Consider the following 15,834-nt stretch of genomic DNA (forward strand, 5'->3'; position numbering starts at 1 on the left):
GAGAGCAGGTCCCAGCCCACCTTGATTTACAACCAGACCCTCACCTCCCTGCTCGGGCACATTCTTTCCTTCATGGCAGCCCAGAGCTGACTTCCCTCCATTGCCAAGCACACCAGGGAGTGCCCCTAACCTTGAACTTTTCATTCCTGCTTTCCTCCCATCTGCTCTGCCTCCGTATTTATTTCTCCTTATCAGAATCCTACTTTTCATTGCAGAATCCTATGCTTTCCCTTACTTATTCCCAGGGTAGCAAACGCCAGTGCCTACCTGGGCCATGGCAAAGATCCAGGGGAAGCCGACAGGGGAGACAGGCAAATAGAATGCCTACGAGTCCTGGCTGTCCCGAGAGAACGCAGAGTCAGGCTAGATTTGGTTTTCAGGCTGCCATTTGCCACTTCTATCATGTTTATGGGGCACATGGTGAGTGTCAGACACAGGTGACAAAGGAGGTGCACTCGTGAGAGGGTCACATGCTCTGTGGAGGCGTGCACACTCTGTGGACATGAGCACCTGCCCCATGGGAACACAGTGTGGACGAGCCCCGCCTGTCCTCTGGGAGGCCTTCCCCACTGCCCATTCTTTCCCTCTGGCCTCGAGTTGATTTCTCTTTGCACGACACACACAGATCGGAACAGAGAGGTAGCATCCGGGCTCGCTGGGGAGACCCCAGGAAAATCTGAGGCGACCTCTGCCACATGCAGAGACACAGGGGATCTCCCAGCTTGGGTGTCAAGGCACGGTCTGGGTGAATCAGGCTTCACAGTTAGTCTGAATCGGCTGTATGTTCAAGGCAAAACCCACCACGGGATCCCATGTGCTGGTGGCCCAGATGTGCGTGTGGAACGCACACGCAGAGCCCCCGCACCGGCTGGCCCTCCTGTGATGACATCGTGGATGATTATCCCCATTTTACAGATGACAGAACATGATGAAAATGGCTGGTGGCTGTTCTCTCCTGCCTCTGAGGGTCTCAGCCCCCTCTGTCCTCAGCTCTGTCCCTGGCTGCTGGCTGATGCCTCTTGGGCGGCTTAACTCACTCATCTACAATGTCTCCAGAATGCAGCCATCTGGACCGGATGCTGGGCAGAGTGGAGGCCATGGGACTCTAGCACGCAGCGGTGGCGGCCTGGCGGGAAGCAGGTGTCACCCGGGGTGGACAGTGGGGCCAGCTGTAATGGATGCTGTCTCCAAGTGCATACCAGGGAGGAAGACGGAAGTGTTCCCAGCCCACATTCTCCAGTGGGCTCTCTTCTTCTGTCCTCAGAGAGAGAATGTGGGGAGAGAATTACCTGCAGGCTCAGTGACCCCAGCCCCAAGGTCCGGAACAAACCATCCAATGCATTTGGAGCGTATGTATGAAATGCAAAATCGAATTATGAAATACGGTGTCAGGTGTTCTTTTTAAATATTATTCTTAACACGACACCTCCTTTCAGCAGACGGTCTGGCAGTAGATGGTCTTCAAAGGCCCTCGAGGATCTTAAATGATTCTGCTACAGTCAGATAAAAATAGTTAAAAAAAAAAAACAAAAAAAACAAGGCAAGGCAAACTGATTCTTGAAGTGACTGATTTGTGCCTGACTTGTCACTCCTCTTAGCTAAAATTTTTGAAGTTCGGCTGGAATTTTTTCTTTTGGTTGTCATGACTGATCTCTTCAGTATTCACCGTGAGATTCTAGTAACAGGTGGGGCTGGAGGCCACAGCCTTACTCGACGTCTGTTCTTGTCACCTGTACTCACTGATGTGGGTACACGCAGGCCAGGCCGTCTCCGCAAAGGGCAAGTGGAAGGGACAGGTTTCCTTTGAGCAAATCACAGGGACTCCCGGAGCTGGAATCTGCCCACCAAATGACCTCTGATTATTTTTATGCATTTTATTTATTTTTTTTTTAGCATTTATTCATCTTTGAGACACAGAGACAGAACGTGAGTGGGGGAGGAGCAGAGAGAGAGAGGGAGACACGGAATCCAAAGCAGGTTCAAGGCTCTGAGCTGTCAGTACAGAGCCCGATGCGGGACTCGAACTCACTGACTGCGAGATCATGACCTGGGCCGAAGTCGGACGCTTAACAGACTGAGCCACCCAGGCGCCCCAACCTCTGATTATTTTTATTTCTCTTTCAGATTGATCTGAGTAGAAAACACTCTGTGTGAAGAACAAAGTGTCCCCAGTTTACTTTTTTTCTTCTTCCTCAACTTTTCAGTCTGATCTCTTCACTGCCAGATTCTGAGTCTATGGAAAAATTGATCCAATCTCTTCTGTGCGCCGTTAATAAAATTACGATTTAAGTTTTGTCCCCAAGGGCGCCGTGATGGAGAAACCACAGATATGCATTCTTTTGTTGGAAAGACACGGGAGTACTTATATCCAAATTGTTAGTTCGCCATCATTATCTGATGAGGGAACAAGACATAAAGGTGAGGTTCTGTTTTCAGAGTGAACTTGTTTACCTGGATTCTTCCCCAGCAAGCAATGAGTAAGGCCTGGAACGCATGCCTTTCACGTTTGAAATATTAATAAATCACGGGTGCCAAGTTACTCTCTCTGCGTGTCTAACATTTCCCTTATCCTGCCATCTAAGGGAAGCTTTCATGCCATGCTTCAGTGCCAAGAGCATCTTCCGGGATAAGTGGTAACCTCAGCAGAAAGATGCCTCTCAGGTTGTGTTTCACGTCTTGACAAATCAATAGTTCCAAACCTGCCAGCCCCCACCCGCGCTTAGCTCGACTTTAGCTGCGGCCCCACAGAGGCCATGTTGCTTCCTGTGCACCTCCGTGGGTTTCTTTCCTGTAGGGGGCTGTGGATTAATCGGCTCCAGGGACTTATTTCCAGGGGTGGTTTCATCAGGCTCCTTTTCCTATGTGGAGACGAGAGTGAAGTGTGGGTGGCGTTGGGACGAAGCTGAGTGGACAGGCCGTGCTTCATCCCTCTGTGAGGAAGTGAGGACAGGACATGAACATGGTCTCAGAACATGGCGGATGGAAGGGCGCTGGGCAGCCGTACTGGGGAGACAGCAGCGTGTCCAGCCTTCTCGGTCGGCCAGGAGGAGGTGGGAGCCTTAGCCTGGCACCTTCTCTGACCACGCCTCCTGCTTGGATGGGCTGTCAGGCCATTCCAAGGCTGGGGTTTTATTTGGGAGGTCCTGACGAAGCGTAAAGTGTGGATCCTGATTGGGTGGAGTGCTTCTGTTTTCCAGGCCAAGGGAATACACAGCTGCTGTCCCAGCAAAGGGCAGCGGGGTGCGTCCTTGGGTACGGAGTATGGCAAACATGTGTTGCTTTTCCCCATCCAGTCCTTGCTGTACTGTTGTTTTTCAGAGGGTAACAACTCTCCAGTTGTCTTCCAGAAAAGACCCGTGCCCTGTCCTCACTGGGTATGGTCTTAGTAGGTCTGTTATCAAAGGGTCTTGTATCCCATCCAGGCCCAGGGTGAGCACGTGGCCTCAGCCTAGCCAATTACATTCTTCCCTGGGATTTTGAAACTTGAGCAGGGCTACTCAAGAGCAGAAGGGAAAAAATTGGCAAAAAATTATTTCCAAAGGCCGTGCCCTCACAGAAACTTGGGGTAGTCCCTGCTACTAAGCCCCCAGATCCGCCCTGCTCCTGCCCTTTGCTGAGCCTGGTTCCACAGCCTTCCTTTATGATTCTGGAATGTGGCGCTGACCCAAAGCATTCTGAAATATTCTTCTTCTAAGAGTTGATTCCAGTCTCTGACAACTGACAATTACATGGCTGAAGCAAATATTTTGAGGGTCTGTGGCAGGCCCTTGTGGAATATAATTTTTGTTTGGTGGAATAGAAGAGGGAGGGGCTGGTATTACTAATTAATCTCTGACCCAGCAGAGGCCTTTTGTGATGTAGGAGGACTGGCTGGTGGGGTAGGAAACAGCATCTTAGATTGTGACAGAGACCATTTGCATACGATGATGATAATGATTATAGTAATAGTGAGTGATATCTGATCTCTTATTGCGTGGTCAACTTTGTGCTAAGGACATGACATAAAAATATTTTCACTCTCGCAAAAACCTCATGTGGTTGGCATGCGAAGTATCATCCCATTTTACAGGTGAGAAAATCGAGACCCAAATGTGAAATAATTTGATCACGGTCCCCCTGGAAGTGGTAGAGCTGGGACTTGAACCCAGGTCAGCTCTCTCCAAGGCTCTTGGTGCACTATTTTTTTTTTTTTTCTGCACTCATTTTTCAAGTTTATCTGTAAGTCTGTCCAGTGGTTCTCAACCAGGGGCAATTCTGCTCCCCAGGGGACATTTGTCCACGTCTGGAGACATTTGGTTGTCCCTCTGGGAGAGGGGGCTGCGACCGACATCTAGAGGGCCAGGGATGCTGCAAAGCGTCCTAAAAATACACAGGACAGCCCCCGACAACAAAAAAACTTCCAGCCTCTCAATATTGATAGAGCTGAGGCTGAGAAGGCTTTTTCCTCCACACAATTTGACCCAAGGAAAACTTGTGGTGCCAGAAATCGGGGCAGGTGAAACCCATAGTCGCGTGTCCACATCTCCCTGTTCTTCTTTCCTCTTTCTTTCCTTCCCTTTTCTTTCTTCTTTTTTCCCCCACCCCCCCCCCCACCCTGCTGTTTTGAGAAAAACACACAACGGTTTCCTCCTCCCTTCTTTCCGCCCCTTTCCTTTAGCCGTTAGCCACTTTTGAAATGTTTTCGCTGGCTTGGAGTCATTCAGCCACTGCTTATTAATAATTTCCCCCTTGGCATCTGCTGCCGCCTCCGTGTTAATGGCTCGGATCGGAGCGAGGCCCTCTGTGAGGAGGACTGACTGCTCATCCAAGGGGTTAACCTTCATTTTTGCTGCCCAGAAAGAGGCCTAACTAGGTGGAGGGGAGCTAAGTGCTTGAGGAACACACCACAGGGCTAAAGGCTCCGAAGGAGCCGTTGTGATCCATCAGATAAATAAATATGCTTTTCCGAAATTGTCTAAAGCTTTATTTATAGAAGGGGTCCAAATGGCTTGGAAGGAATCTACTTAAGAAGCTCTTAGCTCTTCTGGCACTCCTCAGAGTGGAATGAAACACTTTATGGTTGTTTTCTTTGCCTTAATGATGCTGTGAGGAAAGCCAAGATGGCCCCACCCTCAGGGTGGGAGCATGGGGAGGAAGCCTTGTCTCCTCCTGGGAGATGAGGCGCAAGATGACCCAGCTTGTCCCCAGCCTGTGACGTCTTCCCAGCCCTGGGCCACAGCCGTGTGGGCTGTAGGAGAGGTGGGCGCCTACCGCCCGCAAGGAGCTGCCCTCCAACTGCTGGGAGGGAGCACACAGCCTACAGGCCAAGGGCTGGGCTGGCCACCAGCAGACTGGTTGGCCAACTGATGGATAAAACTTCTATTGGATTGGTTGCCAATCCTAAGACATTTAAAAAAAAAACCCTGGTGACTTGTTTCAATTTCTTTTTTCTTTTTGTGAAAGGGAACATTGGGCCGCATCGGTCCAACCTCGCCACATGGCAACAGCTGCCCCCCCTTGAGCCCCTGCATTGTCTCTATCCTCACTCAGGCTCCTGCTCTGAGCTCCCTTCCTGGCCCGTGCAGGCAGTCAAGTCCACGGTCCCTGTCCTAGAGAAGCAGGGTTTGCTTTAGCCATCGTTCGGGAATAGTTAAGGAATGACAACAACCACAACAGTGACAGATTCAAAAAAGGGAGGGGTCCCATGATTCTGGGGTTAGGGAGGGGGTGAGGCTGGAAGTGACGGAGAGCTTGTTGGCCCATGCCGTCAGGAAGGAAGGGGAGCTGGTGTTTGAATGCTTTGTCAGTGAGGATGGGAGGCCAGGAAGGAAGGTTCTGGCTGAGGATAGTGGGGCGAGGAAAGGGCATGAGGACAATGGAGAGAAGGCTGTGCTGGGCTTGTGTGGGGAAGCTGGGGGGCACTGATTAGAGGGTTCACCTGGGGAAGGAAAGGGGGATGTGACCTCAAAGCCGTGTACCGACCCTGGGGTCCATGCCATGTGTTCAATGGTTACATGCCCATCTGCCTGCATGGTTCCCTGGGGGACAGAGGAGCCAGGGGAGCCAGAGGATTGACTGCAGGAAGCGGCAGGTTTCCTGTCAGACTCTTCCAGAGAGTCGTCCACTCTCACCCTTTCCTTGTCTCTCCCACCTCAATCCCAGATCAGGTCTCCTCCCCGGGGGGGCCCAGCACTCTGAACGCTAATGGACCCACTTGCCAGAGAGGGGTGGGGCGGGGGAGGAATGACTCGGACTCAATGACCAGGGACTCAATGTCCTTATTGGTCCCAATGCCCAGAGGCCCTGGAGGTGGCCCAGACTGGGTTATTTGGGGCCAACACACTACTAGTTCAAGGGTGGCATATCTAGTTCCTCCTTCCAATTCTTAGAAATACCCTGCCTCTGAAACAACTCCTTTCTCTCTTTCTCTCCTTCCTTCCTTCCTTCCTCCCGTTCTTTCATTCTTTCTTTCACCGAACCACATGTGTGAGGCTTTATGTAATCATTTTCTTGGCAAACTTTTTATTTGTAAAATTCCCGTAGTGTGGGAATCCAGAGGAGGTCGCTGGGAGCCCGTATGGCTGGAGAGAGGGGAGAACTTTGCTGCTCTGATGGTTTGGGCCATAGAATAGAGCCCGGCGTGGGGAAAAGACCTGGTGCGAACTGGCATCAGGTGGGTCATGGTCAAAGAGAGGTTTGCCCACCTGCAAAACTGTCCTTGATGGCAGGAAAACCCAGAGCCCCAGAGCCGGCTGGGCCGTGGAGATGTGGTCAATCCGCCCAACACGTGAGCCGGCGGGGTGTGGAGTCTCCGGGTTCCAGGCTACAAGGAACACACGCATGATTTCGGAGATTATTTTTGACTGGGGGAAAATAAATTGCATGTTCGAGGATTTGAATAGATTAAAAACATTAAAAAAAATGTTCCGCTTCTGCTTCTATTGTATTTTTACTTTATTGCTGGTGATTTCTCCTTTGACTCGCTAACGGGAATGTATTTTTTCTTGGTGCCGCCATTACCTCTTCCTGCTACTTTCCAGGTCACTAATTTTTCTGCTTAGAGTTCATTCTGTTTAGACTGATATGCTGTCTCTTTTAATGAGGTTATTTCTGGGTTATTAGCCTTCCTGTTATATGATACCTTATGTGGAGGCCCTAATTGATGTAAATCAAACACAGCTCGCAGAAAAAAAAAAAATCAAAGTCATTCTTCAGATATTTGGTGGATCTCGGGGCATCTCAGGATTTCAGTATTTAAAACTACGTCTTCGACAAGAGGTTACATGTAGCTAATAACACAAATAAATCCTTTCTTATTCGTAAATTAGCAGGTTCAAAGAAGTGGAAATTGAAAGAGAGCATTGGCATTTGGGTTTGCTGAATAAGCTTTAGACAGAAATTAGGCTGAAAAGAACCGAGTGGGAGGGGTGTAGCTGTACAGTTCAATAACCTTGCCAACATATTTTTATTAAGGCATTCTTACATAAGCCATTAAGTTTTAGGTTAATTTTTACAGATATTTTCTGGCCGCACTTCACGAAGAGTAGTAGAATGAAGCAAAAGAATTTCCTCCAGAGCTCTCCTAGGCGTCCTGGCTCAGCTCCCCTCGGGAGGGATTGGGGGCTATTTGGTCGTCAGAGGGCCCCATTGTTATCTTGGCATTAGCAATAGGAGGTTGGGTTTTTTTTTCTTTTTTTTTTTTTTTCCTTGTTTTGCTCCTGGACATTAGCTCTGTCATGGGAGATTCTGACGTGCAGGCATATTATTTTTATCTCGAAAGAAAAGAAAAATATGGTTTGCTCTCCTTTTTCCTTAAGGTCTTGTTCATTCATTATGTTCCCTGCCTGTCTCAGAGAGAGAAATTGATCTCCGCCTGGAAAGGCGTGGCCAGCTCGCGACTCTCCAGAGGGAGAGCGTCTCCGCAGAGCTGGGGGCTCTTGGTGGGTGCAGGTTTGCACCCGAAGCGGGGGAGGTGGGGACAGGGCACCCTCCAGAGACCACACCGAAGGTGCGGGAATGCAGGGATCGCAACACCTGCGTTCAATGCCAGTTCTGTCCCTTAACAACCATGCGAGGCTAGGGAAGGGCTTACCTGCTGATTAAAGCATGAGAAACTCTAAGGTAAACCCACCTGACCCAGCTCTCCAGATACCCAACGTCCCCCGGAGTGGTCAACCCTCCTGAGACACACACACCGCCCCTGGTTTGGCAACATGAAAATATCACCTGCACAGGTTGGTTCATGCGTGTGGAGAAAAGCAATGTGGAAGCTTCCAGACATCGTACAAAATGTTTTCCGCGGGGTCTTGCCAGCGACAGTTACGGAAGTCTGCGGAGGGCCCGGGAGGACACCACCATTGGGGTTGGGGCCCAGCCTCCCGGTCACTGGAGGCTCGGTCACAGGGCGCCTTGGGTTCACACCGAGGTCAAGGCCTCCGAGGCTTCTTTCCCACGGGCCTGAGCCACATCTCCCCACTGCGTGCAAAGGTGAAGAGAGTGTGGGGAGGCTGAAGCATGGCGGAGATGGGGTATTCTGCTTCATCCTCGGGGTGGTGGGCTTTTCCCCGGGGAGGAGGCCCGCTGCCTGTGGGCCTCTCGGGAGACACCAGTTAGCCAAGCGTCAGCGCCAGGGTGTGGGCTGTTCCCGCATCCTGCCAGGAGGCGCCCCAAGTCAGGTGAGCCCACGGGTCCCGCGCCCCCGGAGGCCAGAGGGTGATCCACATCTAGGCCGGCTCCTCAGAGGGCAGGAGAGCGGGGCTCCTCTAATTCCATCTGATCCATTTATGAATACTTGCAGTAGCCTCCTGTCACGGAGCCTGAGTTTCTGGAAGAAACACGCCGACCTTGTATCCCTGAATCGTGGAGAAGGAGAGAAGGATGCAAAGTTCCTCTAGTGCCGGGCGGCCCAGACTTCCTCCAGGATTATTCACTTGTACATTCTTTTTAAAAATAAACTTCCTTTTGGGGCACCTGGGTGGCTCAGTCGGTTAAGCGTCCGACTTCGGCTCAGGTCACGATCTCACAGTCCCTGAGTTCAAACCCCGCGTCAGGCTCTGTGCTGACAGCACAGAGCCTGGAGCCTTCTTCGGATTCTGTGTCTCCCCCTCTCTCTGAACCTCCGCCCGTTCATGCTCTGTCTCTCTCTGTCTCAAAAATAAATAAACATTAAAAAAAAAATTTAATAAAAAAAATAAGTAAATAAAAATAAACTTCCTTTTAAATGTTCCGATCCAGTTATTTACTTTTAAAGGAAAGTATTTGCCAATTTAATACCTGGATCCATATCAATAGCCGTAAAGAGGGGATAGTTCTGAAGTGGCTACAATGCCCAGCCCATCGGCCCACTCTGCTGCCCCCAGAGTCTCACGCGCACGCACACACACATACACACACACACACACACACACACACACACACACGCGCGCGCGCGCGCCCACGCGCGCGCAGCATGGTGCGTGAGACACACACCCATCCCACACATCCCACAAGACGCACACGCGTGAAACGGTACACGACACCGAGAACACGTGGTACGCTCACCCCACACAACGCGCAGGCGCACAACCACGTGACCGCTGCCAGACTAACACCGTGGCCGCCCCCGCCGTAGTCGCGCAGCGCACGCAGAGCGCAGGCGCGCGCCGGCCACACCCAACGTACACGCCCTGAATCCTGCTGCACACAGAGCACGCCCCCACCGCAACGCCTGCGAAACTAGCACACGACGCAGCCACGTCTGCCACGACACACAGCAGGTACGATGTGCGGGCACACGCGCGCAGAGTCCACACTCTTAAGAAAAAGAAAGGTGGAAGGAAAGCCCGGGAAGTGGTGTTTTGGGTAATTATCCGTTTCCTTGCAGTGCTTTTCTGCATTGTCTAAATTTCCTACAAGGAGCAGGTATTGATTTATAACATGAGGAGAGGATCACCATTTTGTCAGCCAGTGGTTCCTTCCTGTGGCAGCCCCTGGCCCCCGTGGGTTCCTGGCAGAGGAAGTTGCTGGTGGCCTGGGGAATCCAGGGATTTTCTGCGAGGGCGTCGCTCAGCCCTTGGCCCCTCCATCTGCCCTGCCTCGAATCTAATTTGGCTGCAAGGATGCCAGGGTAGGGGGCCCAGGCTCTGGCTCCCTGCAGGGTCTCCGGCTCAGTCCTACCACCCTACCCCACTCTCCCATCATTTTGTTCCGTGGAATGGAGTTTGTTTATTTGCACTTACTTTGTGTATTTACTTATTTTGAGTTTATTATATTTTGTTTATATGTTTATTTATTTTGGGAGAGACAGAGAGAGAGACTGCACTTGTGTGTAAGTTGGGGGAAGGGCACAGAGAGAGAGAGAGAGGCAGAGAATCCTAAGCAGGCTCTGTGCTGTCAGTGTAGAGCCCAACTCAGGGCTCGATCCCACGAGCCGTGAGATCATGACCTGAGCCGAAATCAAGAGTCGGACGCTTCACTGATGGAGTCAACCAGGTGCCCCTACTGATATATTTTTATAGGTTACAATTGCAGAGGGCTGACCCGATGTCCAGAGGCTATTAGCCACAGTGATGCATAATATTCAAGCAGAATTGCGGTCAAGGATGCAAACTTTGTCTCCCGCCTTCTCCATCAGGTTGAAGAGTGCAACAGAGTGGGCGTTCACCTTCTGGCTTTACAATTTGTTCTGCTGAGTCTGTACGTCACCTGATCTCTTGTAGGCTCCCGGAGCCACATGCTTCGCCTTCTGATGGCAGCCCAGAGTCCCTGAGAAGTGTCGCTTTGGCAACTGGAGACCTTCCGAGCTCCCTGCTCCTTTTGGGGGCAGTGATGACACGTCTGGATTCGAGAAGGAGCAAAGGCCCTGGGGCTCAATAAGCATGGTTGTGTTGCCATCCTGAGGCGAGACACCTGGACAAGATGTGTGAATACTAGGGTTTCTGATACTGATACAAACTTGTTCCAATCCAATCCAACAGCAATACCAGGGTTACCGTTTTCCCTCTGAGCAAGGCTCGAACAACGTGTCAGTCTCCAACGGGACAGTACATACTATACGATGAATAAAATCAGGTTTCCTATTTTGTCTGTGTTACCCGAGAAGCCGAGGAGATCACCGACATTGGGTGCACGATGCCAATGCTGGTGATTTCGTAAACAAGCTAGGAAAGTGTAATGAGCAAGGAGACGCACACACACGGGTGTATCTACCAGATGGACTTTGGCGGTGTGAGGGAACAGGGACATGGAAACTGGAGCCTGAGGTGTAACAGCGGATGAGCAAAGCTACGGCTGAGAAAACGAGTTCACGCCACAGGAACAGCACGCATGGACACCCTGAGGCAGGAGAGGACAGACGACGCCCAGGATCTCAAAGGAGCAGAGTGGCGACAAAAGGGAAAGCCGGTGAGCCCACACTGGCTGAGACTGAAGGGCTGGGGCGGGATGCAGACCAGGAAGCCACATCAGGTTTTGGTGTTTATGTGCCGGGCAATGTGACATGTGAAGGACACGTTTTCAACAAGTATGCAGCAGTATGTAAGGCATTCAAAAATATGAAAAAGAACACGACCCACACCATCTGGGCTCTACATCTCTCTGCCTCCAGGTGGAGTCTTGTTGGCTTGATCTGTGCTCTAGTGGGTTGACCCCTCTGCACCCCCCACTGGCTTCCTCTTGCATTCGTCCAGGGGGAGCCCAGCAGGAGACTGGAGGACATAGCAAGTGAGGGATTGATTAGGTCAGGCTCCATCTATGCAGCCGTTTTGTTCCTGGTAACTGCCTCTTTAGCTCAGCCGGTGGGAAACACCCCAAGGGCCCTTGTGGTGTCCCAGCACCCTGTAAACAGCCCCTCAAAACTTACTCAGTCGAGTGTGCCTGCTGTTTCCTGCAAGGACCCACCTCCTGGGCTTAGGAATAAAGGACAGGGACATTTGTGTGTCTCTCCTCGGTTAAAACCCCTTCTTCTCCCTCAAAAGTAACCACTATACTTCATGCTGTGTTCTCATCCCCTTGCTTGGTTTTCTGCTCTTAGCCCCTCACTTACAGCCGCAGCTCCCAGCGCTCTGCCCCGCACTTTCTATTCCAGTGCAGTCTTGGGATCAACTTCCAGTTTTCAGCAATAGCATTTTTTCGTTGTTTTTGTTTTGTCTGAGGACTTGCTCTGGCCATCAAAGTCTACTTTGTCCCCATCACCGCATGCCAGAAGTACCCGGGGATTAATACCTCCTCCCAGCAGCCCTCAAACAAATATGGACGGGAGTTGGTGCATACATACTCCAGCTCCCTCACCTCTCCGATGAGATATCCTGGGACACAGGGTTTCTCTGGAGGATTAAGCTCTGCTTACCCAGCAAGGAAGGTGCTTTGACACTGCACCTCTCACTGGCTCCCTTCCCCTCCCTCTCACTACCTCTCTTCCTGACTCGTGTTTTCTAAGATCGGCTCTTAATTTTTTTTTTAAAGTTTATTTATTTTTGACAGAGAGAGAGACAGAGCATGAGTGGAGGAGGGGCAGAGAGAGGGAGACACAGGATCAGAAGCAGGCTCCAGGCTCTGAGCCGTCAGCACAGAGCCCGACGCGGGGCTCGAACTCACGGACCTCGAGATCATGACCTGAGCCGAAATTGGAGGCTCAACCGACGGGGCCACCCAGGCGCCCCAAGGCTCTTAATTTTTTTAAAAAAATTTAATGCTTATTTATTTTTGAGAGACGGGGCACAAGTCAGGGAGGGGCAGAGAGGACACACAGAATCCGAAGCAGGCTCCAGGCTCCGAGCTGTCAGCACAGAGCCTGATGCCAGGCTTGAACTCACAAGCCGTGAGATCATGATCGGATCCGAAGTCAGACACTAAACCGACTGAGTCACCCAGGCACCTAGATCAGCTCTTAATTTTACCTCACATTCCCTTTTGTGCAATAAGAGGTATGTATCTTTAAGCAAACAAAGTATTTTGCATACTTCTAGGCTTTCTAAAATTGATATTACATTGCCTGAAATTTTCTGTAACTGGTATCTGTTCTATATCGTGTTTGTTAGATTCGCCCATAATAGTATCAATTTCTGTGATTTGTTCATTTTCACTGCTGCATAATATTTCATCGCACACACAGTCATTCCCCTTTGATGGGCCCATAAATGTTTCTTTTGCTATTTGAAGCAGTACCGCTAAGAACATTCTTATCTTCATATCTTTTTTGTCTATGTAACAGGTTTTCTTGGCTAAAAACCTAAGAATAGAATTGGTGGCTTCTAGGGGATGCAAGTTTTCAGATATAGTTGTTCTCTAGAGTGGTTGTACCAAATGATACGCTCTCTAGCAGCGTTTATGATTTCTGTTGCTCTCTCTCTTGCCAGCACTCGATATTGTCAGACTTTCCAACACCTTCTTGTGTTGGGAGGTATCATTAGAGTTTCAAATTGCATTTCCTTGCTTAATGGGAGGTTGAACATCTTTTCATATGTATGGAGGGGGTAATTTTTGTGAATGGCTGGTTAATAATTTTTCTTTGGGGTTGATTTTCCTGTATTTTAATTGTTTTCAAACCTTTCAACATTCTGTGTATAATTATTTCTTGATTAGATAAATATTAGACACTAGACATATCTTCCAGTCTGTGGCTTATCTCCTCATCCTCTTATGGCGGCTTTGAATGAACAGAAGCACTACAGAATTTAAATGTGGAAACCGTGGCATGATGTGGTTGTGCTTTTATAAAGGACTCTCTGGTGCTGATGAAGGGATTGGAAAGTCGTTAAGGGAAAACCAGTAGAGGAAAACCCACTGGGGACCACTGGCTGTAACAAATCAGAAGGAATAGTTGGTAGTCGAACTAAGGAAAAGACAATGAAAAGGAGAGTTACTAGTACATCCAAGAGAGATCTTGGAGAAGATTTTATAAAGATTATAAAAAAAGTAGATGTTAAAAGTCACTGCCTGGAATTCAGGTTCCAGCCAAGATGGGGTAGCAGGGTGCAGACTGATCTTCCTACCTGAAAAAGAGAGACAACATATATATTTGAAAAGTTGCATTGACTATGAGGCAATAGGAGACCCAGATTCCTAAGAGATGGGAAATAAATTAGGAGATCCCTAAATGAGATGCCCCCGCCTGCTGCCTGGGAAGAGGTTCCAGACCATAGTGAAGGGAAAGGGAGCTGCAAGGCAAAAATGGGAAAATTTACAAGTGTAGTCAGAGATCGGACACCCCTCTCTCATTATTGATAAGAGAAGTTGAGAGAAAAATCATTAAGGATATAGAAGATTTAAACAGTACTACCGACCAACTTTCCGTGATCAGTATCTATAGAACCTCCCGTCAAACAATAGTGGAACACACTATTTAAATTGTAACTATGGCTTTACCAAGACAGAATATGCGCTAGACCACAACGATAAACCCAGTGAATGTGAAAGGATTCATATACTGTCAAATATATGTTCTCCAGCCACAGTAGTGGTTAGAAATAATAACGGACAAATATGTGAAAGATGTCCCAATATTTGGAAAATAAACAACACGCTTCTACATAACCTGTTTGTCAAAAAATACATAAAAGTAGAAATGTGGAAGGATTTTGAGCTGAATGGAATGAAAATACAGTACACAAATGCTTGTGAGAAGCTGATTAAAACAGCATTTGGAGGGAAATTTATAGCACTAAACATCTATATATAGAAAAGAAGAAAGATCTCAAACAAATTACCTCAGCTTTCAGCTTAAGAAACTAGAAAAAGAAAAGCAAATGAAACTCAAAGTAAGCAGAAGAAATGAAATAATATAAATCAGAGTGGAAATCAATGAACTAGAAAACAGAAAGACAATCCAAAAAAATAAATGGAACAATAACTATTTTCTCTGAGAAGTTGAATAAAGTCAGTAAATCTCCAGCTATTCTGATCTGGAAAACAAAGAGCAAAGGCAATAATTACCAACATCAAAAGTGAGAGTACTCTTTCTATGGATATTAAGAAGTTAATAAAGGGATATTATAGGTACCTATATATAAATTATATATATATATATAACTATATATAAATTATATATGTATAATTTATATATAAATAGCTATAAATAAGTTAGTTGACTTAAATGAAATAGAGAGATTTCTCAAAAGACAAAACCACCAAAAATTACTCAAGAAGAATTAGATAGCATGAGTAGCCCTATATCTATTAAAGAAAATGGAATTTTAGTTAACAGCCTTCCTTCAGTCCATTCAGTTTCACTTGTGAGATCTACCAAGCATTGAAAAACGAAATGGTGCCAGTTCTACACAAGCATCTGCAGAAAATGGAAGAGGAAATTATGCTTCCCAGCACATTCCATAAGACCAGAATGATCCTGATACTACAAATCAGACAAAAAGTGTATAAGATAATTAAAGTCCAATATCCCTCATGAACATAGATGTAAAAGTTCTTAACTTTGTTTTAGTAAATCAAATTAAAGAAGTATAAAGGGTAATGCATCATGAGGAGAGATTTGGGAAACATTGAGGGAAGTGAGGTGGAGGGAGGGATTTTTGTAGTGAGAGACTGAATTGTGTTTAAATACTTCATGGACAGGAACCAGCACTCACAGAGGCAATAATGGATGGCCCCAACATTTTTAGATTGGAGTTTGTCAACTCTGGTTGTGTATTCAAATTGCCTGGGGAACTTTGAAAAAATCCTGATGCCCCAGCCACTATCCCTATCTACTCCCCTACCCTGCACCTCCCAAGCTGTCACTCCCTTCTGGAATGAGCCTGGGATTTTCTCCTTCTCCTTCTCCTCATTCTTCTCCTTCTCCTTCTCCTTCTCCTTCCCTTTCTCCTTTTCCCTTCCCCTTTCCCTCCCCTTCTCCTTCCCCTTCTCCTTCCCCTTCCCCTTCTC

At 48.4% G+C, this 15,834-nt stretch overlaps 1 long non-coding RNA gene across 1 annotated transcript; it reads left to right on the top strand.

Moving 5' to 3' along the window:
• The first annotated feature begins 9,621 nt into the window (after window positions 1–9,621).
• LOC122208397 lies at window positions 9,622–11,889 on the top strand. Its single transcript, XR_006197217.1, has 2 exons — window positions 9,622–9,734; window positions 10,592–11,889. It is a non-coding gene; the product is annotated as an uncharacterized LOC122208397 (long non-coding RNA).
• The last annotated feature ends 3,945 nt before the right edge of the window (window positions 11,890–15,834 follow it).

The sequence above is a fragment of the Panthera leo genome, chromosome E2 (assembly GCF_018350215.1).
Source record: "Panthera leo isolate Ple1 chromosome E2, P.leo_Ple1_pat1.1, whole genome shotgun sequence".
Classification (NCBI taxonomy): Eukaryota; Metazoa; Chordata; class Mammalia; order Carnivora; family Felidae; genus Panthera; species Panthera leo.